General features: G+C 39.6%; 1 pseudogene; it reads right to left on the bottom strand.

Moving 5' to 3' along the window:
- Window positions 1–24,456: 24,456 nt before the first annotated feature.
- LOC114689665 lies at window positions 24,457–25,040 on the bottom strand (annotated as a pseudogene).
- Between the last annotated feature and the right edge of the window lie 550 nt (window positions 25,041–25,590).

Here is a 25,590-nt window from a genome sequence, read left to right as displayed (position 1 = left end):
TTCTATACTGTGATAACACACCAGGAACAAAAGCAGCATATGAAAGAGTTAATTTCAGCTTAGGGATCCAGATGGACAAGAGTCTGTCATGGTGGGCAGGTCTGGTGGCGGAAGCAGAAAGCTGAGGGACCACATCTTCAACCTCAGATGTGAAGCAGAGAACTGGAAATGGAATGGGGCTCTCAAAGTCTTCCCTCAGTGACATACGTACTCAAACAAGGCGAAACCACCTCTCCAAACAGTGCACCAACTAGTACTGTTCAAATACATGAGCCTACAGGTGTGATTGTCATAAAAAATCACCATATTGGCAGAATTTAGATGATATAAATGGACTAACTGAAGTTATAAGAGATAGTTGGGAACAAGCATAAGCTTTGTTTACTCAATTGTTCTTTCCTCATAAATGTTTTTTTTTCCCAAAGGAAATATGGTTATATGGACGCATGTAAAAGCAAGTGTTAAGATCTTTACAGATTTTCTTTATGTAATTACATATAATTATATTCTCTCTTCCTCATTTTTAACCCCCAATTTATTTAATATATTATAGCTGAATTTCTAATAATAAAATATCACCACAATATATAGATTATTTTGAACCTTCCTAGTTATTATTTCTTCAAATAATGTCTCAACAATTCTCGTAAATATTTTCCTAATTTTTCGTCCCCCTCCTTCCCCTACTTAAAAAACATTATGTGGATGGGTGTTTTTTTTTTGAATTTATGTCTCTGTACCACTTGCATGTCTGCCTGGCCCATGGAGGCCAGAAGAAGACATTCGATTCTATGAAAAATGGAGTTAGATGATTGTGAGCTGCCATGTGGTTGCTGGGAATCAAACTGGGGTCCTTTGAAAGAGCATCTGGTGCTCTTAACCTCTGGGCTATCTCTCCAGCTCCCTGCTTTAGTATTTTTTGCTGACCTGATGTTTACTGAGTTATGATTTGGGTTCAATGTGAAGTTTCAGTAACTTTAGTTATAAAAGTTGGAAGTATCAAGATCACTGGGATGGGGTTGCTATGAGGGTTGATTTAGGTATCTTATATTGAGGAGGCTATGGGAGGTGACCTATATATGCAAATTTCTCTTCCCATATCTATGGACTTTTCTTTATTCAATATGGAAGTGTAATCAACCCTTCTATCATTTACTCCCTGAACTGGAGAGATAGCAATCTACAAATGGTTTCCTTGTCTGTAGTTTAGCTCCTGTATGCCATGCCTGTTCCTCAGACTATAAGTAGAGTGGTCATTCTGTGGCTCATGTCACATGCACAGTGATGACACCACCAAAGGCACATTCAAGTCTTCTAATCTATCTTCTTCCTTCCTGTCCAGTTTCATTTTATGCATTTCTTTCCTGTTCCATGTTTTTTTTTCTTCTGCCTACCAAGGTTCCCATAGCCTACTTTCCCCTTGACAACCTGTTATGGATTGAATTGGGTTCCCCTTCCCGCCACCAAATATGTTGATGTTCTAACATTCAGTGTCTGTGAATATTGTCTTATTTGGAAATTATGGTCTTTTCAGATGATCAATTTAAGATGGAATCATTAGGATGGGCCCTAACCAACATGGCTGTGCCCTAAAGGACACACACACACACACACACACAGAGAGAGAAGAGAGAGAGAGAGAAGAGAGAGAGAGAGAGAGAGAGAGAGAGAGAGAGAGAGAGGAGAATGGTTCAGTAAAGTGAATTGACATATGTATCACCCCACTTTCTTATTTTTTGGAGGTAGAACACTTGAAATCTGCTCTTGGTGATTTTCAAAATTAGAATTCTTTTTCTTCAGATTGCTATGCTGTGTACTTGGTAGACTGGAGTCACAGCCTTTAAAAGATGCAGCTTTAAGGATTCCTCAAAGTTAGCTTTAAGACATAGTCAAAATTATCTTTAAAAATCCTTTTATAATAGATCATTAACTATAGTACATGCAGTTTTATTGGTGGGTATACCATCTGGGACACTGATTTAATGTATCCAAAAGTCAAGAATCTTAGGAAGGAGGCTTCCCAAATAAAGCCAGTGGATGAGAGAAAAGCAGTCTCATTTTAAAGCTGGTCTTCCAGCCTGTGGAGGCGGCACGTAGCTGGTTCATATTATGCACCCACTCTTAGAGTGTAAACACAGAATGCTTGTATTTTATTTTATTTTTCACATTTATAGCTTCCAGCTCTGCTCTGAGGAACCTTGGCCTCCCACAGAGAACACAGTCACAGCTTGGTTGCATAACTTTTCAGGCCATATTCTATTTCTTTAAAGCTTAGTCCTTTTCATTTAAAGACCTCACTCTCTAGTTTACAGCTTTCCAGCCATAAAAGTTCTACCTATGAGCGCCAGTGGAAGGGTGGTGCCCCAGCAGTCTACCGACAACTGACTCTGTCTCTGACACATTCACGTCTTCTAGAAAATGAAGGTCTTTCTAGGACTTGGCCACATTCTCTGGCTGGATCATATCATATTCTTTTTGCCATATGCTGTGAAGACCTTGTTTTATTTGTGTTCTCCGCATACCTTTTGGACTTGTAGGCAAGAAGGATCTGCTTTCACACTTATTAAGAACTGTTTCCTTGAGATGTAAACAAGATGGCTTGTTTCTATCTAGAAGTCATAAGATCTATGAAACGTTTATTTCCTCTACACAAATAATAATAATGGACCAGTAAACATATTGGCTAGTCCACTAAGGGTTAGAAAGTATGACTTCTATTTATTTTTAGTGTGTGTGTGTGTGTATGTGCAAGTGCATGTATTTGTATGTGTTTGGATCTATCTATCTATCTATCTATCTATCTATCTATCTATCTATCTATCTATCTATCTGGAGGATTACCTTGGGCCTCTTTCTCTGGTGCTGTCCACCTTGTTTTGAAACTGCTCTGAAGCTCACCAAGAAGGCCAGTGAGCTCCAGGGAGCTGCCCACCTCTGCCTTCCAGCACTGAGATTACAAGTGTGCACCACCACACCCGGCTTTTTTTTTTTTTAAAGTGAGTTCTGGAGATCAGACTTAGTTCTTTATACTTGCAAGACAAGCATTTTGCTTACAGAACTCCCTCTCCAACTCCCCTCATTATTATTTTCATGTTTTTGTGAAATATGTGGTATATATGTGTGTGAATGGTATGCATGTGTTGTGGTATGTGTGGATGCACATGTGTGACAGGGTGCATGTGAAGGCCAGAGGCCTATGTCTGGAGTCATCCTTAATTGCTCTTCCACCTTATTCATTGAGGCAGGGCCTCTCAGTCACACTTGGAGCTTGCTTAATGGCTGGTCTTGCAGCCAACTTGTTCTGAGGATCCCATTTCTGCCTCCCGAAGCTGGAATTACAGGTGGGCTATCACATTTACCTGGCATTTCCATGGGTACCAGGAGAATCTGAACTCTACTCCTCACACTTGCGAGCAAGTAATTAACCATGCTGTATTTCCCCAGATCCACTGCCATTCTTATTTTTAGCTTTTTGTCTTTTTACCTTTGACCAATGGCCTTTTCTCCTACCCCTGACCATTGCTGTAATCCACCGTATACCTTAGATTTATACTGACTCACAAGCCCTATAAAATTCATCTTCTTTGTGCATACAGTTCCATGATTTTTAGGATCTTTATCAGATTATACAATCATCACAACTATTTGATTTTCATCACCCTGTAGAAACCTTGTGCCATTGGTGGCATACTCCATGGCTTCCTTCCTCAGTTTCTGGAAACCGGCCATCTACTTCCTATCTCTGTGGATTTGTTTATTGTAGACACCTCATGGGAATTTCCTGAGCCTTTGTGTCTAATTTCTTTTCACTTAGTTTAATGTTTTTCGGAGTTCACCTGTGTAGTTGTGGGTTGTCTAGATGCCTTTGAATGGAGTAAGAGTCATCTGTATGGAAATCTCATTGCATTTATCCATGTGTCAGCTGATGGACTGTTGTCCTGTTTCTACTTTCTATTGTGAGTAGTACTATGCACATTAGTGCTTAGCTTTTTTGTGCAGTTGTATGCTTTCAACTTTTATGTATGTACTTAGGAACAGAATTGCTGGCTCATATGGAACTTGATGTTTACCTTTTTGAGGAACAGCCAAACTGTGTTTTGAAATGATAGCATCATTTTACATCTCCACTAGCAGTAGATGAGTCTTCTGGTTTTGTTTTTTTGACGTTTCTCTGTGTAGCCTTGGCTGTCCTGAAACTTGCTCTGTAGAAGGCTAGCCTCGAACTCACAGAGATCTATCCACTGCTGCCTCCTGAGTGCTGGGATTAAAGGTGTGCACCACCACACCACACACCACCACCACCACCACCAACCACCACCACCACCACCTAGCTGAGTGTCTGAGTTTTTCATATATCTTTTTTAACATTTACTATTTTTTTCTTCTTTTTGAACATGATCATCTCAGTGACTGTGAAGTGGTATCTCTTTGCATCTCTAATGAATGCTGATACACATGTCTTCATTTTTCTGCTGCTTTGAAGAAATGCCCTATTCTAATCTTTTGCTTGTTTTGAAAATTGGGTTGTCTTTCATTATAGGTTCATAGGAGATATCTATTCTTTTTGTTGTGGAGCATGATATTGCACATTATGGTAAATTAATACAAGTATACAAGTAATCAAACTCAAATATGACAATTGAATCTGGGTAATAAGCACCTTCATTTCTTCAGTAACACTTGTGTGTGGGAACTGAATTCCATTCTTATGGTGATATTTTATTTGTACTGAAATGTGATTTTATTTTTATGTTAAATAAATAAAGTTGGCTAGGTATCAGAGCTAATAGCAAGCCATAGCAGAAGCCAGGCGGTGGTAGTGTACACTTTAATCCCGATCACATGATAGGCAGATCTCTGTGTGTTCAAGGATACAGCCAGCATGGAGACACACGCCTTTAATCTCAATACCAACCATAGAGACCTAGAGGTCTGTATAGACAGGCAGTGATGAGGCGGTCATGTGGTTGGGTTACAACCAATAAGAAGGACAGCAGCGGCAGGAAGGGTAAGAAGGCGGTCTTAAGTCTCAGCTCTTAGCTACTGCTTTGACCTCTTGGGCTTTTAACTCTGCATTTGGCGCTGTGTTTCTTATTTAATAAGACTGTTACATCTACACATTCTAGTCATTATGAAATAGATACTAGATTTTTAAAGCCAATTGTTACATTGCTGTGGCAAAGAATAATTAGGAAGAATTCACCATCTGTGTGTTCTGACCTTTACTAAACTTTCCGCTCCTCTTCCCTATGCCATTCACAGTCTGAGGTGGCCACTATTACATTGCACTCATCTCTTTATCCACGAGACTAAATCCTTATTGACTATATCATTTGCAAGTATTTTCTCTAGTGAGTTGTCTTAAAAAAAAAAAAGACCTTCTTCATGATGCCTTTTGATGCACACTTAGCCTTAAATTTTGACCATGCATAGATTACTTTTTTTCCTGTTTTTTTAGAGCTGGGGTGAACTCGAGGTCTTGTGCAGGCAAGATAAGTGCTTGTCACTGGCCTGTCTTCCCAGACCCTTCCTCTGTATTCTTGAGCTTTTTGATTCTAAGAAAAAAAGTTCTTTTTTTTCCACTCTGAAGCAGGATCTAATCAAGGATTATCTGTTGCCTTTCATTAATTTATATCAAGATAACTGTGTGACCTAGGCCTGAGAGTAGTAGTGTATGAGATACAGAAGGTCCTCCTCAGATGGTTGTGTCCTCTATTTTTTGTTCTCTTCCACCAGCAACATTTCTCTAGACTTGTTTTCTTTTTTTTTTCCTTTTTGAGACAGGGTCTCACTATACAGCTCTGGCTGTCCTAGAACTCACTCTGTAGACCAGGCTGGCATCAAACTCATAGAGATCTGCCTGCTCTGCCTTCCAAGTGTTAGGATTAAAGGCGTGTGTCACCATGCCTGGCTTTTCTCTAGATTTCTTATTTGGACTCTTTTAAAAAAATATTTTACAATTAAACAATAACCTTATAAAGTTTTTTTTTTTACTGTTCTTTTTCTTATAATTTTCTTTGCTCTTTAGAATTTCATATATGTATATGGTAAAGTATGACCATATCCATTCCTTTTCTAACAGCTCTCAACACGTCCCTTTTCCAACTTCACGTCCTTAAAAATTTATTTTGATAAAACCACTAAGTTTCGTACATGCATGGGTGTAGTTATATCCACTGGAGCATGGGAAGCACACCAGTGGCCACAATCTCAAGAAGAAGGATTCTTCCTCCCCAGTATCCATCAGCTACCAATAATTCCTCAGTAATGGACAGGGCCTGGAAAGAACCTCTGTCATCTATGTCAGAATTTTGGCTGGTTTGATCTTTTGTGGGCCTTATGCAGATAACCACAGCTTATGTGAGTTCATGAGTTCAAGAGCCATGTCATGTCCAAAATTCTGAATCATATCCTATGCTTCCTCATCTTCCAGCTCTTAACATTCTTTCTACCCCCTCTTCTGCAACATTCTCTGAAACTTTGTGTGTGTGTGTGTGTGTGTGTTTGTGTGTATGTGAAGATGTTCCATTTAAGGCTGAGCACTCAGTTCTCATTATTAGCAATGAAGTCATTGGTGACTATGTTACAAATATTGGAAAAGTCAATCTTATTCCTAGCCTTGTAAATACTAACTGACATTCCCCATTCTTCTGAATTCTTCCAGAAAATTCTCTGTAAATATATGTGTAGAGATAAACACACACATCCCCTGGATTTCCTCATCTACCTGGTACCATAGCATTTATTCTTTGCGACTGGCTTCTGCACTTTCAAGTATGTCTTGGAGGTAGCTGTGCATCAGCACATACAGTGCTACCCAATTCTTTGTGGCTCTATAGTATTTTGTTTGTGTGGACATTTAATTATTGAGGGACATGCAGGCTGGTTCAATTCTATTACCTATTTAAAGCACATCCGACCACTCCAAGAGCCTTGGCCTTTTTATTTTTCCATTTTGAACTGACAGAATAAAGGGGTAAGAGCATTGAGATAATTTTCTTCACACGCCTGGCTTTTAATGAGCTATTTTAGGTTGTCATGACTTTCAGATAATGCTTGAGTGTAATACTAATTAACTTAATCTTCCAAGTGAAGGCTGATGATTCACTCATTATTGAAATAGAAATGTCTGACTTAGTCATGCAGGGTTGAATTAGAGCAATTTTAGCCAAACTGTCTCTGATAAAGGAGTCAAATTTGTTTGTTTTAAAAAATTTACCAGTCCTGTGTATAGCAATACTTTTGTGGCGTGTAGCACAAACAAGTGATCTGAAAATAAAATTTAAAAGTGCATATAAAGTATAAATCCTCGATAGTTAGTATAGAGCAGTGTTCTTAAACTGTAGTCTGCCTTGACCACTTCTTGCCGCTTCTCTTCCCCATTGCTCCTTCTTCCCGTCTCTCCTCTTCTTCCTTCCTTCTTTTCCTCCTCTTCCCCCCTCCTTTTGTCCCCTGTCCTGTCCTGTCCTCTTTTCCCCTCTGAGACACAGTCTTACCCTGTGCATCAGTCTGGCCTCATACTTGAGCATCTTTCTGTTTACAGCCTCTCAAATGCTGGGATCCGGTATGTGCCACCACATCAAGCTAAGATTTACAACTGCCAGTGTGAAAATCAACTTACGTTTTTGTTTATCGACTTATCTAATCTCAGTCGGATCTACGGCAGTGCTACTTTAGAAGAAAATGCATATCTAAGCAGTTTTTGAAGTCTGCTTTAATAAACTTCTGGTGGAGAAGTCAGTTTCACAGAAGTATTGGGGATGTCTTTTGAAGATGAGATTTAAAAACAAACTTTAGCAAACTAAAGATATCATTTAAAATATTTGCTTTATATTAAGCAAGTTGTCCTGTATTTTCAAAGCTTAAGTTTTCATTAGTAGTTAATTCTAACAATTGAGCCTTTAAAAATTATAGCTAAATTTCAATTACAAAAAAAATTTTATATAAGATCTGTGAATTTTTTTTTTATGAATCACCTTTTTTTTTTTTTTTTTTTTTTTTTTTTTTTGGTTTTCAAGACAGGGTTTCTCTGTGTAGCTTTGCGCCTTTCCTGGGACTCACTTGGTAGCCCAGGCTGGCCTCAACTCACAGAGATCCGCCTGGCTCTGCCTCCCGAGTGCTGGGATTAAAGGCGTGCGCCGCCACAGCCACAGCCACAGCCACAGCCACAGCCACAGCCACAGCCACAGCCACAGCCACAGCCACAGCCACACACAGCCACCGCCACCGCCACCGCCACCACCCGGATGAATCACCTTTAAACTGTAAATAAATTAGAAAATATTATCAAAATTATTAAGAAAGTTGGTGTAATATGAAGATAATCACCCAGGGCTGAATAAGTAGCTCAGTGACAGAGAACTTGATTAGCATGTTCAAAACTCTGGACACCATCTCCCACAATGTAAAACCCCAACCAAATAAAAATAAAAACAAAAACAACAACAACAACAAAAAACTAGCCAATGACCCAACAACAAAAAAAAAAAAAACACCCCAAAAACCAATCAAACCACAACATAAAAAATGCCTATAGCCTATTTTTCTGACCATTACTGATGAAATATGGAACATGTCACAGTGCTCTCCTAAACTTTCAAAGTTTTCTTATTTCTTTTCTTTTCTTTCTCTTCTTCATCTTTTGGTTTTTTTGAGTCAGGGTTTCTCTGTGTAGCTTTGACTGTCTTGGAACTAGCTCTGTAGACCAGGCTGGCAGCAAACTCACAGAGATCTCCACCTCTGCCTCCAGAGTGCTGGATTAAAGGTATGTGCCACCACTGCCCGGCTCGAGGTTCTTTTCCCTTTTAATTTCATCTGATATTGAATCAGACATGGCAGCCCTTAAAATTTAAAGCATGCCGAATATTAAGGTAGGTAAACAGTTTTGGATATTTAATGTATATTTTTTAAATAATTAGAGGCCAGTGGCCATATCTCTGCAATCACAGCACAGGGGAGATGAAGCAGGAGTGTCAGGAGTTCAAGGTTACCCTCCATTAAATAACAGTTCCAGGAAAATTGGGCCTGTCTCAGAACAAACAAACAAACAAACAAACAATGTGGTATCAAAACAAAACTTTCACTTTATAATTCAAGCATACTACAGAGGTTTTCTTTTGATTACCTTTATAGTTTAGTTCACATAAATTGATGATATGGTATCATGATGAGGAGTAACTTGCCTATTAGTAGCTTAAACCTTTTCCTGGGTCCTTGAAAATACACTTGTCCTAAAATGGTAGACTCACAGAGAAAACTCATTCTATGGCTTCAGTGGCCTAATTTTTTTTTAATTTCTTTTGGTTGTTGTTGTAGTTGTTTTGTTTTATTAGTTTTTCCAGACAGGGTTTCTCTGTGTAGCCTTGGCTGTCCTGGAACTGGCCTGTAGATCAGGCTGGCCTTGAACTCATGCCTGCCTCTGCCTCCCAAGTGCTGGGATTAAAGGTCTGGACAGTGGCCTATATGTTAACAGAGAAACTCTAATACTGTTACTAGTTTTCCTCTTGCAATCTGATTCTTACAGAGTATGGTCAATGAGAAAGCAGAACACAGGCATGTGTGTAGGAAAACTATTCTTTCTTATGCTGATACTATTGAGCTCATCTGGATATAAACAATGGAATTTTTTTAAACAGACATTCTTTTTTTAGGTGTATGTACTTCTTACTTTAACAAAATGCCTGCACTTTGGCATGCTCTATTTTTTCCTTGTATTTTATTTTATTTTTTCGAGACAGGGTTTCTCTGTGTAGCTTTGTGCCTTTCCTAGAACTCACTCTGTAGCCCAGGCTGGCCTTGAACTCACAGAGATCTACCTGCCTCTGCCTGCTAAGTGCTGGGATTAAAGGCATGTGCCACCACCACCCGGCTGTATTTTAATGTTTTAAAAATTAAGACTACATCATTTTCCTTCTTCCCTTTTTTCCCCCTAATCCCTCATACCATCCTCCTTGCTTCTTCTCAAAATCATGGCCTCTTTTTGTTATTATTATATATATAGTGTGTGTGTGTAGTCTTTTTTGTCAGACTTTCTTTTTGGGACCACTAGTCCCCAAATAATGACACAGAGACTTATTATTAATTAAGAAGGTTAGCCTTAGCTTAGACTTGTCCCCAACTAGCTCTTATAACTTAAATTAGTCCATTTATATTAATCTACATTCTTCCACATTGGCTTGTTACTTATCCTCCATAACCTGCATCTGACTTCTGCAGTGTTTTGCTAGTATCCCCATGTGCTTAGATTCTAACCCTGAGTTCCTCTCTCTCCTCTGAGGTCCTACCTAGTCTCTCCTGCCTAGCTATTGGCCATTCAGCTCCTTATTAAACCAACCAGAAGGCCCCTTAGGTAGAGACACATCTTTACAGTGTACAAAAAGATTATCCACAATGTGTGGTGTGTGTGTGTGTGTGTGTGTGTGTGGTGTGTTTGCCTAAATATATAAATACAACCTGCTTAGTCTGCTTTGTATGACTTGTATGTTTATAATTTCAGGGTTGATCATTTGAAACTGGATAATCAATGAGGGGTTCATTCCTGTCGAGGACTATTTGCTCTCAGCATTGCTTAGTTGCTTACAGGTCTTGTCTGTGAGTAGGGTCCCATAATGTTTTCCCCTCCATGTTAGCATGTCTATTGGTATTGTACTTGTTCAAGTGTTGTTTAGGCAGTAATATTGTTGAGGTGTGGGTACAGCTTCCCTGTTGTTTCTAGGAGGCACATTCTTACAGCAGATTTTCTGTCTTCTGGCTCTTAAAATCTTTCCAGCACCCCTTTCATGATGTTCCATGAGCCTTAGGTATAGAAATTGTGTTGTAGGTGTATCACTTACGGCCAGGAACCCCACTTTTTCTCTGATTTTTTGACTGGTTGTGGACTTTTGTGATAATCTCTGTCTGTTGCAAAGAGTTGTTCTTTGATGAGTGGTAAGATCTACACTTATCTGTGGGTATAATATGGATAAATATTTAGAATGTATTTAGGAATTATGCTGGTTCAGTAAGTGGCAGTAGTAGGGTCTCTGTCCTCTCTAGCCCTAGGTTGTTGGCTTGGTTTCCAGTACCAGCTATGATTTCCTCGTATTGAATAGACTTAAATCCAATTAGGGAGCTATGAGTGCCACTCCTGCACCCTTGGGTTATCTTTCTAACCTGTTTGTCATTGTGGTTTGTAGTAGTTACAGCTGGTTAGGACTGTGGGTTGCTCTCCTTCCATAGCAGCTAGCAGTCAGGGCAGGAACTCAAAGCAGGAACCTGCCTGCAGAAACTCAAGCACAGGCCGTGGAGGAGTACTGCTTTCCGGCTTGTTCCTTGTTTTTACTTGTTCTGCTTTCCTATACACCTCAGGACCAACTTCCCAGGGATGGGGCCACCTATAGTAGGCTGAGCTCTTCCATATCAATCAAGAAAATGTCCATAGACTTGCCCATAGGTCAATCTGATTGAGGCAATTCCTCAACTGAGGATTCCTCTTCCCTGATAACTGCAGATTGTGTCAGATTGATTAAAAAAAAAAAAAAAAACCAAAAAAAAAAAAAACCAAACCAAACCAAAACAAAAACAAAAAACCTCTAACCAGCACACAGCTAAAAACAAACAAGCAAACCATGGCACATGTGTCAGATGTCTCTCTACAATTTCCGTCTTCCACAACCCGACAAATGAAACTATTCCTGTATGTGCACAGATGCAAAATAATGTCATCTGACTTACTGTTCAAAGTTGCCCTTTGTCCTAGTCAGGGTTTCTGTTGCTTAGTCAAAACACCATAACAAAAAGCAAGTTGGAGAGGAAAGGGTTTCTTTGCTTACACTTCCACATTGCTGTTCATCACTGAAGGAAATCCAGGCAGGAATTCAAACAGGGTAGTATCTTGGAGGCAGGAGCTGATATAGAGGCCATTGAGGGGTGCTGTTTACTGGCTTGTTTCCCCTGGCTTGCTCAGTCTGCTTTCTTATAAAACCCAGGACCACCAGCCCAGGGATGACAGTACTAACAGTGGGCTTGGGCCCTCCCCCCATTGATAACTAATTGAGAAAATGTCTATAGGTGAATTTCATGTAGGCATTTCCTCAATGAGGGTCTCCCTCCTCCTGACTATTCTAACTTATGTCAAGTTGACATACAAAACCAGCCAGTATACCCTTCATGTTAATTTCAAGCTGATGTCTCCAAGGTTGGGAAGTTTATAGCAGGCAAAAGAGAAGTGTGGATGCTGAAGAAGAAGAAGCTATTGAATTCTGGCACAGAAGTGTAGGCCAAATAAACTCTTTGCTCCCTAAGTTGCTTTTGATCATGGTTTATTCCAGCAATAGAATGAAAACTAGGAGAGTGTGTCTGATGGGCTCATGTCCATCCAGCTGTGTTGGGAAGGTATTTGTCATTATGTTTATGATCTTTGGCTATGCTGAGTCTTTCAAAAATGAGTTTTAGTTACTAATACTGAGGTATTGGGGTCATCTGGTCTGACATATTTTGACAGATACAGGATGGAATATTTTAACCCAGGTTCTATGATCAACGAAAATCCCTAGGGATCAGGTTGTACCACCTAGAATAATGAAGGCATCTCCTTTCCTTTCTCCTTTCTTCCATCTTTCTGCCTATTTCCGTTTTTTAAACTTGTTATGAACAACACAGCTAAGAACATTCTGTGTTGGTCTTAGTGCAAACATATGTTTTTTTTCTTTCATCTAAGAATGAAGTAACTGGATCATATGTCAAATTTGATATATAAATTACTTTCTAAGGTAGCCACACCATTTCCTATACTCATTGCCTTGGGTTTGGGTAATTATTAGAAGGTTAGCTGTACACTGCTTGCTTAGTGTTTAGTAAGAAACAGAACCATTAACAGCCAACACTGCAATGCCATGTCTAAGGTTTCCTTCTGGACTAAAGGGTCAGGAGTGCTGTTAGCGCTATTCTCCTCTGTCAGCTTTCTCTAGCTTACTGCTCTTCCAGGAACATCCAACTTGAAGTGGGACATGGCCCACTCCCAGGGCAGCCCTGTATCCAGTGACTGACTGATATGAACTGATCATGTCCAGTCTTCTCACCCAAACACAGCAGGCTAGAAACATTAACCATCTGACTTCAGAGCTCTCTGGGGGTGGTCTAAGGCTTTTGTTGGAATTGCATGCATTGAAGTCCAGCCCTTGCTTTTTTTCTCTCCTCTCTCAGAAGAGGGTTGATTTCTAGAGCATTCCCAATGAGCCTCTTTAAAATTTATTACATATTTTTTAGTGTGTATGTATTTGGGTGTGCACATGCCACAGTGGGTATGTGGAAGCAGAGGGCAACCTGTAGGAGTTGGATCTCTATTTCTGCCATGTGGGTATCAGGGATTGAAATCAGGTGGTCAAGGTTGGTAGCAGGTGCTTTATACCTGCTGAGTCATATTGCTGCCCCCTTAATAATTAGTGTTTTGTGCATTACTGTTCATCTTCAGAAAGCTAATCCTAAAGGCTATTGAGATAGATGAATTGCTATCTTCTAGGCATTACAAATTACATTTACACTTGCTTTATTAAGTACATCACTTTATTGGCAAGAATCTGATTTTATTGCTGTCTGAAGCCAAAATCCAGTCTGTCAAGAGATCAGCCTTTGTTGTCTCAGTATCTACCGAGAGATGGCAGTGAAACTCAAGTTAAACTGCATCTATTTCTAGGGCACAAGTTTAATCATCACAGAAATTCCCAGTGCTTTGTAACTATGAACAGTGTCTTTGTTGAACTGTCCTATGCCAAACAGCAAAGGATGTGAGGTGACAAACTTCAGAGAATTTGAAGCAATACTTTTATGGGTCATTTTGGGCATCAAGCCAAGGGCTGCCATTGAGCTAAATCCCACCATTAGGATGTGGCTTTCTTTTTCATTTAATACTTAACTTGGCATTATAGAAGCATCTAAATAAAGTGGATTTATTTTAAATTGACTTTTTACTTGTGTGAAGCTGGAACTGGAATCTAGTGCCACATGCATGCCAAATATCCACTGTGCCACTGACCCTACACCACCTACCCCTACAGTAAACTTTAAAAATATCCTCAAAAGATGCCTATAACAGAGAATGCCCAGTATTCAGAGACTGAGGCAGGAGGATTGCCTCAAGCTCAAGACCAGCCATACAAAATGGTGTCCTGTCCCAAATAAAAACAAACACAAATATAACAAGATGAAAAGCCCAAATCACACAGTGTTACACTGGTGTTTATCCAGCTTTACCTTTCTTCTGTGGCTGGAAACATGTGGTGCATAAAACTTGAAGTGTTTGGACTGAGGTCTCCAGGGACAGAGGGCTAACCTCTGGCTGCAAGCTTCTTTCTCTGTTCTGTGCCCCTCTTTCTCTAAACACTCGGACTCTGGTCAGGCACAGGTTTTCAGGTAGTTTCACACTTTCATTCATAGTGAAAAACACCATTGACGTCCTCCTAGAATGTGACTGGTGACGGGTGTGGTATTGTCAGGCCAGCTGACGCGTGATATTCCAATGACTCTGAATTTTGGTGTCATCTAGAACTATTCTTTTGATTTCTGCATGTCTAATCATTTCTAATCCATTATTGTTAAGGTTTCTGCCATAAGCAACTACTCAGATTTAAAAATATTCTACCTTGACCACTCGAATTGTGCAGCTAGAGCTGGTTTAACTAGTTCTCTTTTGCATGCTTTTACGTTCACCTTATGTTGTCCAAACTCTTCTGGGTGAAATACTGTTGTTTAGTATACAAAACTCACAGGGAAGTCTGTATTAGGAATGAAAATAACCAACCCATCTACTTCATCTTTGGAGTTATCAATATTAATTTACCTGACATTGTTTTCTTGGCCAAACAAGCAGATATCCTAGTTCCAGATCTCACTGATGCTTGACAGCAAGTTAACTTTAGGAATGGCCCACATTCTGAGGTCATTGTTGAAAACTGAGGAGAGTCCAGTGCATGAAAAATTATTATTGTTCTGTAGATGCTTGTGTACGATACGGCATGTGCATGTGTGTGTGATGTACATGTGGAGGTTAGAGGGCAACTTGTGTTTTTTTTTCTTTCACCTTTATGTAGATTATGAAGATCCAACTCATATATCAAGAACTTCACCGGCTGAGTCATCTTGCTGGTCCTTGCATTTGTTTTTTTAACCACGTTGTCTCCATAGATTAAAATTAGCATGTACTTAATTCCCTCTGTCTCTATAAACGTGGACTCATGGTAGCATCCTACAGAATTTGAAGGTATAATTATAGAAACTTGTTTATTAGATGGTTTAAGTCTCCTATTTCTTTGTTACTGTGCATTAGATATGTGTGTAAAAGTGAGGAAGAAGGTAAGGGAGGGAGGAAGACAAAGGAAAGGAAAAGTGGGAAAAATAGAGAAGGAAGAAAGAGATGTTTTCTGTCTTTCCCCTTCAATCTTTTCTTCCTAATCCCTACTCGGGCAACCAATCACCAGCCATCAATTGTGTTTCAGCAGTGGTCTTAGTTAGGGTTATTATTGCTGTGCTGGAACACTATTACCAAAGAAACTTGGTGAGGAGAGGGTTTATTTGGCTTATACTTCCACAGCACTGTTCATTACTAAAGGAAGTCAGGACAGGAACTTAAGCAGGACAGAGCCTGGAAGCAGGAGCTGATGCAGAGGCCACAGAGGGTGTTGCTTCCTGGCTTGCTCATCGTGATTGATTCATCTTTTTTTTTTTTTTTTTAAATAGAATCCAGAACTACTGGCCCAGGATGGTACCACCCAACCATGGACTGGGATCTCCCACATAAATCATTAGTTAAGAAAATGCCTTACAGTCCTGCCTATAGCCTGATCTTTTTTTTTTTATTTAATTTAATTTTATTTTACAATACTATTCAGTTCTACATAACAGCCACAGATTCCTTGTTCTCCCCCTTCCTGCCCCCTCCCCTTCCCCCCAGCCAAGCCCCTATTCCCACCTCCTCCAGAGCAAGGCCTCCCACGAGGACTGAGATCAACCTGATAGACTCAGTCCAGGCAGGTCCAGTCCCCTCCTCCCAGAGACTGAGCAAGCGTTCCTGCATAAGTCCCAGGTTTCAAAACAGCTAACTCATGCAATGAGCCCAGGACCTGGTACCACTGCCTAGATGCCTCCCAAACAGATCAAGCCAATCAACTGTCTCACTTTTCAGAGGGCCTGATCCAGTTGGGGGCCCCCTCAGCCTTTGGTTCATAGTTCATGTGTTTCCATTCGTTTGGCTATTTGTTCTGTGCTTTATCCAACCTTGGTTTCAACAATTCTCGCTCATATAAACCCTCCTCTTCTCTCGCTAGACTCCCGGCGCGCCACCTGGGCTATAGCCCGATCTTATGGAGGCATTTTCTTTATTGAGGTTTCCTTCTCTCAGATGACTTTAGTTTGTGTCAAGTTGACATAAAACGATCCAACATAAGCTGTTAATTTTTCCCACACTGAGGGTCCTTTTAAGAAGACCCACGTATCATCAATGTAAAATCAGTGTATCTTTCCCAGTGGTCAGCTATTCTCCCTGAGCACAGTGTGCTAGGTGGTTTTTGTCAACTTGATATAAACCTGGTCATATCTTGGAAGAGAAACCTCAATTAAGAAAATGCTTCCATCACATTGCCTGTAGGTAGATCTGTAGGGTATTTTCTTGATTAATGATTGACGTGAGAGGGCCCAGCCTACTGGTGGCAGGGTCATCCTGGGCAGGTAGTCCTGGGAAGTATTAGAAAGCAAGCTGAGCAAGCCATGGGGAGCAAGCAATAAGCAGCCCTCTTCCATGGCTTCTGCTTCAATTCCTCCCTTGAGTTTTTGCCTTGGCTTCTATTGATGATAAAACTGCAACCCGTAAGCTAAAAATACTGCTTCTTCCCCATGCTGCTTCTGGCTGTGGCGTTTATCACAGCAATAGAAAGAAAACTAAGACACATGTGTAGGTAAATGCTCAAAGGTTTTAAGCTTTGAATTCCTTATAGACAAACCGTGGTTAAGAATACTCAAGGTGCTGATCACCTGTGAAGATGGGTATGGGACTTAGTACATAGCATTGCTTCTTCATCTTTAAAAACGTCACTCTTGGCTGGGAGGTGGTGGCGCACGCCTTTAATCCCAGCACTCGGGAGGTAGAGGCAGGCGGATCTCTGTGAGTTCGAGGCCAGCCTGGTCTCCAAAGCGAGTTCCAGGAAAGGCACAAAGCTACACAGAGAAACCCTGTCTTGAAAAAACAAAAACAACAAAAAACAAAAACAAACAACAAACAACCAACCAAAAAAACCAAAAACGTCACTCTTTTAGATTATCACTGGCACAGAATGTCAATACCTAAGATCTGGTGGTATTATACATTCTACATTTTCTTGAATATCTCTCAAAGGAGGAACATTTAACCAGTTCAAATCCTCAAAGAAAGGATGCATTTTCAGTGGAATTTGAAGTTATTTAAATGGGAAGATCGGGTGAAGGCTGTGTCTTACCTTCTTCGTGGCTTCTAGGAATTATTCCATAGAAGAAATTCATACTTGTTTTGTCTTTGGCAGATTTTTTGGTTTTGGGATATGTGAGTTCTTGATTGTTAGGAAAATTACTTTTTCCATCCACTCTTTCTTTCTTTCACTTCTGGCCTTTGTGAAATCTCTGCTCTGTTAGTTTTACCAGCATCTTTGAACACCCAAATAATTAGAAATATGGCTCTTTTGTTAAGATTGTCTGATATTGGCATGCTATGTATGTACTAAACACTAATTATAATTTAGATTTAAGATTATATTTAGATTTAAATTAAATTTGTATTTCTGCATTCAAGTTTTGACAGTTTGGTGTAGTGAGTCTTTCTTTGTACTTTCAGCCAGCTCCCAAATAGTGACACAGAGACATTATTAATTATGAAAGCTTGGCCTTAGCTTAAGCTTATCTCGCTAGCCTTATAACAAATTAACTTCATTTATTTAATCTACATTCTGTTGCTTGGCTTGTTACCGTCATCTCTCTGTACTCCTCATGCTGCTGCTTCTGCATCTGGTTGGCGACTTTATCTTCTTCTTCCCAGAGTTCTTCTCTATTTCTAGAAGTCCCACTATACCTGCTGCCACTCAGCTTTTTATTACAGCAATCACAACAAATACCTTCACACAGTGTACAATGGTTTGGAATGTTATGTTTTCTGATACTTTGTAGATCTATATTGTAAGTTATGTGGCTAACAATATGTTGGTTAGTTAAGCACTCAGATTTCTGAAATGCAAGTCATTACTTCATTATTTAAAAGAAAAATATTTTATTGTTGCTAATTAAAGTAAATTAGGGAGGTTTAAAATGTCTCTGTGTAACATTGTAATTTGGTGGATTGCTAGATAAGTTTAATATAGCAAGTGCGTTGCACACAGAATCACTGTGAGAAAATAAATAATAGAATGTGTGAAGAAACATTTTAAAATTATAAGGTATTATTTATAGACATGCAAATAATGACTATTCCTGCCAAAAATTTGACAAACCAGATTTGTGGTCACTGTTGTAGATAACTAAGATGAATTTTAAAGACAGAAGAAAAACAAATGTGGCTCATAGGTTTATGATCTCTGAACTAAAGGGTTGGTTGAATTCATCTTTAAGGAAATCTGCACTGATGGATGGAGAAGTAGCTCAGTCTTTGTTGAAGTGCTGGTCATCCAGTTTGATCCTGTAGCTCATACAAACAGCTGAGCATGGCTAAACAGGCTTGGAAACCTAGGAGGCAGTGAGAGGCAGATCCTTGGGGCTTGCTGAACACACAGCTTAACCTACTTGCAAGCTCCAGGCCAATGAGAGATCCTGTCTCAACAAACAAGGTGAATGGTACCTGAGGTCAACCAAGAGAGGTTGACCTCTGACCTTCCACATGCATCCCGTACACATCTAGGATTGTTTTGCACACACACACAAGTGTACCTGCATATGCATTAACACACACACACACACACATACACACACACACACACACACACACACACACACACACACACACGGCATTTAAAGTGTATAAAGACACCAGCAAGAATTCTACAGTGGCAAAACTCTCATAGCTACTGCTTTTCTCACTCATGTCGGACCACATCGGCCAACTTGTGTCTGATATATTAACAGATGAGAGTTGGGTCAGACTTGCTAGAAATTGTTGCTGTAACGATGTGTGACATTCGTAGTTAAACTTGCTTTTATAGTGTAGAAGAGTCTGGGCTCTCATCCTTTGACCTATCTCAGCATTTTTTAATGAGTTCACTTTCTGATGACATACTTTGCAAACTGTACATTTTATCACTCAATTAATCAACTTTGATGCAAAGCTTAAAACTGGGCAATTTCTTCCAGGAAAATATTTTCCAGGTGGCTCAAGCACAACCAGGTTAGATGCTTACAGGTCACACCTACAGGAAATGAAATGTGGGTTTTTCTCTGGCTTTTTGCCTCTCAGGTTCTGTTGCTCAGAGTCATGGAAAGTTCCCATTGATCGTGAGGCTTTAGTGATGTGAACTCCTCCTCTTTGTCAGTGATACTTGCTGGTGACAAAGGAGCTGGTACTGTGGAGGAGCCTGATGTCTGTTGCCCTGGGTTTTGGAAGCTCTTTTGTTAAGACTTTGTTTCTTCTAGACTGCCTAATTAGCTCCAGGCTTTTGGTCTGGGGACTGTGGAAGTCTAGTTTAACTGCCTTGGAAGCATCTCAGAAAGATGCTGGCTCAGCTAGCTGGGTGCATCTTGGCTGCCTTTGGGTGAGAACTTTATTTTTAAATGTACTCCTATTTCAGATGATGGCTGAAGTTAGATTATAGTGAGCAGAGCTGTTTCATTCTTAGATACTCTTTCTTGTTTAGTTTGGGTCATAACTATTCTCTTTTGCTGCTACAAGAAGGGCATAAAATGGTAGATTCTCTGAAAAAATGTTATGTGTGTAATATAAAGATTATTTCCTATTTTTAGTTTTTTTTTTTGGACAGGGTCTTGCTATATGATGGCCAGGCTGGTATTAAAATCTTGATTTACAGATGTGTGCATCACCCCTGCTTTTCTACTTTTTTGTGAAGGATCAACTCTATCTCCTTTTCTTTGGGGCTTCTTTCACTCAATGGATAGCAATAAATAAAACAAGATACAATAAGATTAACAATTCTATTGTGATCTGCATGCTGGGAAGAGTTTATAATATGTGAAAATGGTACAGCTGAATCCACTTACAGTACATACTCACTGTAATATAGGGCAGAATGAAATAAGGGCCAGAGAGGATATTCATAATATGGCTTTGAGTGCTCAAGAATTTAATAAGGGGACCAGGAATGCTTTCTCGAAATGTGGAGTTTGAATTGGGCCTTTAAAGGAGGGGTTTTATAGACAAAGATTAGGCTGAGGTTACTTCCTGTCTGTGAAGAGGATGGGAAAAGACAGCAGTCATGAGAATGCCTGGTGGGTAGCTGAACATGAATGGATCAGTGCTGGATGAGTGGATGCTTCATTGGGTTGTTAGGAGATGAAGCCGGAGAGGCAAATTGAGGCTGGATCAAAGAAAGGCTTGACTTTCCCTTGATTATTTTGAAATCATGTTCTTGGCTTCAGTGCAATACATTTCAGTAAAGCAGAATTCATTTGGAAAGACAGGTCACAATATTATTTGTCTTATTTAGTCATCTTTGGAAGAACTGATCAATGAGGTTAGCTACCTCCAGGGACATTGGGAAGGATGACACCTGCCACAGCTGTGGTATCTTCATGTTTTGAAAGAAACCCTGACCTTCAGATGATCATCGGTTCATTTCTTTAACACTTGACTTTGCTTTTGTCTTCAGTTCTTGTCATACACACATCTTCACGACCGCTAAAAGAAAAGATGTTAATAACTTCAGAAAGTTTAGAAACAAGGGAAAGAGCATACCATGTACACAGTACCCCTTCCATAGCTACTACCAAAAAATTTGACCCTTATTTAAAGGTGGGGATTTTGGTTGTTTTTTAACCAATATTTTCCCTTAAGTAACGATTTGATTTTCCTGGACAAATAAACTCTCTCAGAACCCTGCTTGGGGTGGCTGTATGAATGTGAACCCACACACAATCTGGTGTGGGGGATTGGTTTAGGGTCGTAGTGTGTGTGTGTGTGTTGTGTGTGTGTGTGTGTGTGTGTGTGTGTGTGTGTGTTTGGTAGGGCCAGGCAATTCAGACTTAACTTTATGGCTCAGGCTGGAACTTCTGGAAGAGTCATGTTTTTCTGCTGGGACTTGCCAGGAAACACAACCTAAGTATGAAGCTGTTGGTAGCATCTTGCTACCACTTGAGTAAGAATGGATCCATCTAAGAGGAAGTAGAACAGGGAGACAGAGAGACAGCTTTCTCATGGCCTCTCTGGAGCATAGCCACAACAAAAGTTAGCCTTAAATCACTGTTTGCACTGTGCAAACTGTGCATTGATGCATGTAGGTATGTATGCACATTTTGCTTTGTTCACTTTGCATTGTCCTTCTGTCACTGATAACAGAACGTAGACATACGCACACTTGAGTTATTTTAGGGCTTGGAGCTTAGGAAGGAGACAGCCATTGGGCACAGGGGTGATCTAGGTGTTGGGGGATCACATTTTGTTTTTTTATAAATAACACTTTCTTATTTATTCATTGAAATATCAATCATTTTCTTGTGTTAAAGTCAACTGCCTCTCATCCCTTGGTGGTCTTTCTGGGCATGTGCTTTTCCTCGTTGCCCAAAGGAAAGGGTACTTCTGGGTAGCTCCAAGTCAGCAAGTCTTTTTATTTTATTTTATTTTATTTTTTTCATGGAGAAGCAGCTCTACTAAGTTTCAGCTGTTTTGCTGGGATCACACCTGACATTGATGTACTTTTTGTTATTTCAAAGATTTATTATTTTAATTATGTGTCTGTGTGGGCTTGTGCGTAGAAGTGTATGTGCCCAGAGGCCAGAAGAGGGAGTCATACCCTCTAGCTAGAGTTATAGGTTGTTGTGAGCCACCTGATGTGTGTGTATTGAGAACTATACTCAGTTCCTCTGTAAGAGCAATATGCATTCTTCACAGCTGAGCATCAGTCAAGCCCCACGATATGCTTTTTCTTATAAAAAGTTTCTTGTGCACTTCAGTAATTGGAAATATGGCAAATTTGGGACATTTGGAAGAAAATAGTAGACAGTATTATATGCTTACCATTCATTATCTAAGGATATTTTAATTAATGAAATCCAGCTAAAGTGAGCATCAAGGGTGGCCTGCAAGGACATCCTGCAGATGCTTTATAAACACAAGATTCAAACTGTGCTTTAGACAATGTGAATCTGATAGCTTTGTTCAGAACATTTCACCCAAGATCCAGAGAGTCCAATGTTAAATTCATAGAGAATATTCTGAAAAATCACATAACAGACTATCATTTTTATGTTGATAACTAAGATAACAGTATCTTTTCAGTCTTATCAGCCAAGATTTAATTTTTGAGACAATTCTCACTCCATAGCCCACAGGCTTCCATCTGGCAATCCTCCATCCAGCTCCAGAAAGTGCAATGCTAATCATATTTATATTGATGTTGTCAAAATATTAATAACTTTGCTTAATGGAACTATATATGATATGTGATTAATTTGAGCACGTTCAAGTCATTTTTAGAACAAAAATGTAGAAATGGAATTGCGGATTCTTTAGGACCGGGGCAGAGTTGCTCCTGTGCCACAAGCTCCGTTCCTCTGCCCCAGTTTGGCACAGGTGCTGTGGTGGAAGCAGTAGTGTGACTCTTGGGGAGAAATCTGCATGGGCTCTGGTGATGTCTTCCGCTGTACGTCAGAAGGGAAGAGATGGTGAATGCGAACAGATTGTCCCAGCTTGAACTCTGACGTCCTTCATGCTGCTGACGGTGGTGTTGCCTCGCTGTCGGACTGTGACTGTAATCATGATCTCGGCAGGCATATCACAGCCCAGTCATTTTGCAGATGGCTGACACCTAAGCTAACGAAAAATGTGCATAAACTGTGGGAGAACAGATTTCTGCCAACATTTCCGGAGCTAGCAGGACATGAACTCATACCTAAGCTGTCTTAATTTCTGTGAATTCCTGACTAGTTAGTGAGTAAAAGACCAAAGCTAGGCATTTAAATATAATAAAAAGGAAAGTTAACTTTATACATTGGAGCAGCTTTGCATTTTTAAAATGAATGCATCCTTCTTTCATGTACTTGTTCTCTTACTAGCTCTGAATTTCAAACCAAGCATTGCGATTCAAGTTCATCCCAGTTGGACAGCATGCCTTCTTTCTCTGCCAGCTATTTGTTCTGCATTATGAGAAAGTTGCATATCAAGGCAGCAAGGCAGACTGGTATCGTGGGATGGTCACTATACAGGGATGTTTGAGAATGATTCTTTCTAGCTGTGTCTTCATGCTCTGTGGACTTAGTTACCCAACCTGTGAAATATTAAAAGTGGGTCATTGTAGTATTTGCTATTTTGAACATAACAGATAGTCAATGATGTAGTAGTTTAAATAACATGAGGGGTTTTTGTTGTTGTTTAGTGACAATTATTTTGGTCAGAAGTATTAGCATTGGTTTCACTCAAACAAATGAAGTAATCAGTAGGGCTATATTCCTTTTGCAAAACTTTTTGGGGAAATTACCATGTCTTCTCTAGTTTCTTTTTTTTAAATCCTTTATGATGTTCTTTATTAGTGTTTTTTAGACATAAATTTATTTTCATATTTATATTTTTATGTCCCTGAGTTCATATGAGGTGGCATTCAAATATTTTGAGGGATAGCAAAATTAGCTTTTATCAATATGCTAACATTTTCTGTTTGAAGCAGATGAGGAGTAAGGATAGCCTGTTTTCCCAGCAAAATTAGCTGGGTATAGACAAGAACTTGTGTTCAGTTTTAACCAGCAGTAGCTCAAGCTTAAAGTCGGATGAATTAACCAGCACTCCTTATTCTGAGAAAGGGTATTTTTAAAAGTATGTATTATTAGGAACACAGCAACACAGGAGCTTGAGCAATGCATGCAATCCTGGAAGCAATACAGAGTCCTTACCACTCACAACATACACAACCGACTCCATCACTGAATCTGTAACCGAGTTTTCAGCTTTTCATGATTGGGCATTTACAGCAACATGCTTCAGTGCTTTAAGATGTGAATTATTATAAGAAAGAATATTTGCATTGCAGCTTAAAGAACTCTATATCAATATAGCAATATCTACAATATATATGCCAATAAAGAATACATTAGAATTAAAATGCTATGTCATGTTTTTTAAAATGATTCAATGTACATAATTTCTCACTTTCAACTAAGTAACTTTCGTGGAGTCACTTTTGAATATTTATTCTCTACCTAACACCACTCTCCATTTCTAAAACATCTCAGTTCTATTGGTGATTATGTAGTATTTGTAGCTATTTAGTATCAGCAATTTCAAGTGACCCTTTATACTGAAATCAGTGTATTTTACTTCAGGTTTAATTTTAGTTCTATAGAAGGCAGTGAGGTCTTTAAGACTTGGCAAGATTTTCTTTATCTTTTACTCAGGAAGATCACTTAAAAACAAACACTGGAGGTTCCTAAAATGTTACAAAATAATGATATAGTTGATAATTGCCAACAGGCAATTATTTCATTTCCAATAGGCTTTTTCATAATTTTTCAAGTTGACTAAACCTCTGCAACAGTTATCATCATATAATGGACTTGCATAGTGTTATTTTTCCCATGGTCTAGGCCTCCCTGTGATCCAATCAAATGTCCATGATACAAGAATTGGTGGCACCAATTGCTTGAATCTTGTATCTGTCACAGAACCTACTGGGAGGTTGTTACAGTCCTGTCACCACTTCTGATGGCCACAATAGCATACTTTGGTCCTGCACCAAAGCAGCACTCAGATGCTGGCCTGTCAGAGCCAACATCCCTGATGCATTCATAGTCTACTTTATTAAACAATGTTCACCATTCCCAGAAGCATCTGGAGTCACATGACCATGGGATTTTCTTTAAGCTACAGAGTTGCCTCAAAATTTTCCAAACACCATCATTTAATGGTGTGTGGTGTCTCTGGTCTGGCTGGCCTTTGCCCTCTCCTCTAGTGTTGTCTGAATCTTAGAAGGTCTTTTAATAAAAACCAGAGCCAGATATGAGGATGAAAGCTGAAAGATCAGAGAAACAGAACAGCCAGCCATTAGTTCTTACCTCTATGAAATCCTTAGCCTAAAGAGAGTGAGTCCTATTTCTCTCATGCTTATATACCTTTCTCTGCCCTGCCATATTACTTCCTGGGATTAAAGATGTGTGTGCTTCCAAGCAAAGCATGAGATCTCAAGTGCTGGATTAAAGGTGTGTGCCACCACTGCTGGCTCTGTTTCTCTATATACTGGATCAATCTCATGTTAGCCCAGTGTGGCCTTGAACTCACAGAGATCCAGATGGATCTCTGCTCCCAAATGATAGGATTAAAGGTGTGTGCCACACTGCTGACTTCTATGTCTAATTTAGTGGTGGCTCTGTCCTCTGATCTTCATGAAGCTTATTAGGATACACAATATGTCACCACACTCTAGCTTCTTGAAGCCACTGAATTCCTTGACT

The sequence above is a fragment of the Peromyscus leucopus genome, unplaced genomic scaffold (assembly GCF_004664715.2).
Source record: "Peromyscus leucopus breed LL Stock unplaced genomic scaffold, UCI_PerLeu_2.1 scaffold_131, whole genome shotgun sequence".
Taxonomy (NCBI): domain Eukaryota; kingdom Metazoa; phylum Chordata; class Mammalia; order Rodentia; family Cricetidae; genus Peromyscus; species Peromyscus leucopus.
This window is presented reverse-complemented; position numbering and strand designations above follow the sequence as displayed.